We start from the raw sequence: 2791 nt of genomic DNA on the forward strand, positions 1-2791 counted from the left end.
TCATGTTATGTTATCCTAGTGCAAAGTCGCAAAATCGGTCGAAAAATTCTCGTCGAGACTGCAAAAGTATCGCTCGAGTATTCTAGGAAATGACGTCATTTCTTGGAATTGTCTCGTCGACTACCTCCTGTCATGTTATATTATCCTGATACAAAATCGCGAAATCGCCCCAAAGTTTTACGACCATGCTACAGAAGCGTTGCCTGAGAATTTTTGGAAATGACGTCATTTCTTGGAACTGTCTCGTCGAGCGACCTCCTATCATGTTATGTTATCCTAGTGCAAAGTCGCGAAATCGGTCGAAAAATTCTCGCCGAGGCTGCAAAAGTATCGCTCGAGAATTCTAGGAAATAACGTCATTTCTTGGAATTGTCTCGTCGACTACCTCCTGTCATGTTATGTTATACTGATACAAAATCGCGAAATCGCCCGAAAATTTTACGATCAGGCTACAGAAGCGTTGCCTGAGAATTCTTGGAAATGACGTCATTTCTTGGAACTGTCTCGTCGAGCGATCTCCTATCATGTTATGTTATCCTAATACAAAGTCGCGAAATCGGTCGAAAATTTCACGGCCGAGCTGCAAAGGTATTGTCCACTGAAGCGGCAAAAGTTTTGTCCAGTGCTGGCAAAAGTATTGTCTAGAAACGGCAAAAGTTTTGTCCAGAAACGGCAAAAGTTTTGTCCAGAAGCGGCAAAAGTATTGACCAGAAGCGGCAAAAGTATTGACCAGAAGCGGCAAAAGTATTGTCCAGAAACTGCAAAAGTATTGTCCATATCGGCTGTAAAACTATTGTCCATGTGACAAGGACAGCAAGCGACTAGAAAAGGATGGATGCTTCGGCAATTGGAAAATTGACAAATTACTCGATTTCTGCGATCATTTTATGGACTTTAATAATTGGATCAGACAGCTGGATCTTTGGACAACATTCTTATGCAATTTCTGCACATAATTTCATTGTATTTAGTTTGTTATTAATAATTACTTGATGGTGTCTGCGATTTCACAAGAACGATCGGCACGATTCTCCATGAAAATAATTAATTATGAACAAAACTAGAAGTAAAATACGAACAAAAATCATATGAGAATATTCCCAAGGATGTTGTTTATACAATGTGCTCATGTAATTTATAAATTAATTGCATAGAAGATAGTAATTAATGAAAAACCAATAATATCTTCGACTCAGTTCGAACATTCGGAGAATAATTACTTGTAATTAATTAAATAGGAAGAAATCAATATAGAAAATTATATTAAAAAGTTTGTAAAGGACGTGCCTTTACGACGCAAGTACAAAAGTTCATAAATTAATCGCAGAAATTGTGTAATTTGGTAATTTTTTAATGCCGAATAAAAATTTGGGAAACTGCGGTAAGTGCGACCTATGACTTTACACTCGTGGCTTGTGCTCCGTTAGCCCAAATTATGATTTTTCACTGGAACACAAGCTTCCAGTGCAAAATTATAGATAGCAACTACCGCTGTTTCCTAAATTTTCATTCGACATTAGAAAATTAACAAATTACACAATTTTTGCGATTAATTTATCAACTTTTATACCTATAGCGTAAAGGCGCGTCCTTTACGAACATTCTAATATAATTTCGAATATTCACTTCTTCTAAATTAATTAATTACGTGCATTTATTTCCCAGAATGTTCCATCTCATGTCGATAATACTATTGGTTTTCCATTAATTACAATCTTCTATGCAATTAATTTACAAATTATACGTGTACATTATAAAAACAAAATCCTTGGGAATATTCCCATATCATTTTTGTTAGTACTTTACTACTAGTTTTGTTCACACTTATTTATTTTGATGGAAAATAGGGCCGACCGTTGTTGTGTAATCCCAGACGCCGTCAAGAAATTAATAATAACAAATTGGTTAGCATCAAATTATATGCAAAAATTGCATGAGAATGTTGCCCAAAGACCCAGCTTTGCGATCCAGCTATAAAAGTTCATAAATTAATCGTAGAAATTGAGTAATTTGTTAATTTCGTACTGTCAAAGTATCTGTCATGCAAATTTCGCCTACTCCTTGCCTTCAAAGTTTAAATGGAACAGTGAAAATTCACAGGAGATAGGACATTTGTTATACTTTGTGCGTAGCTCTTAGCTTGATATCGTCTCCCAAAGGAAAACGATACCAATTACCAGGTCTCACCACGTGGAGGTGGCTACGCATCGAGACCCGACATGCGCCCTAGTGACGCAGCCTGCTGGCGCGACCTGTATCAAAGGTACTCTAATCTAACTTGGAGCGAATTAGATTAAAGTGACTCTAATGACACTAAAAATAATTTCGTGCCTTTTAAAGGGAATTCGATTCGATATATTATAATTCTGCTGGCGCAACACTAAGATATTTTCAAGTTCCCATAAAAATAGGGAATGAAATATCAAACACGCAAGCTAATAGAAAATCGCGACGCGCCCGAACGAGTTCGCGATTATTCGAAAGACCGACTAGCCTAGGCGATGTACTCCCGTGTACAGAGATAACTTCATACCTCGGCACCCACCCGATCGGACCTAGCTCAATTCCAGTCACTGTCGCACTCGCCAAGACTTACACGTGGACCAAGGATAGTCCCTGAACCAATGAAACTTCTAGTGTCAACGCGAGGGCCCTGCTGGGCGGTTGCCGGCCAAGACAGACACTTCGCATCCCAGCCACACGGGGTAGAACTTAATCATCCCTGTGGTCTAACCGTAGATGGTACTAGTCCGTCAGCCAGCATGTGCCCGAGCCCCAGTCGCGTACGACT

This window comes from Eufriesea mexicana, unplaced genomic scaffold (assembly GCF_001483705.2).
Source record: "Eufriesea mexicana isolate 0111107269 unplaced genomic scaffold, ASM148370v2 scaffold124, whole genome shotgun sequence".
NCBI lineage: Eukaryota > Metazoa > Arthropoda > Insecta > Hymenoptera > Apidae > Eufriesea > Eufriesea mexicana.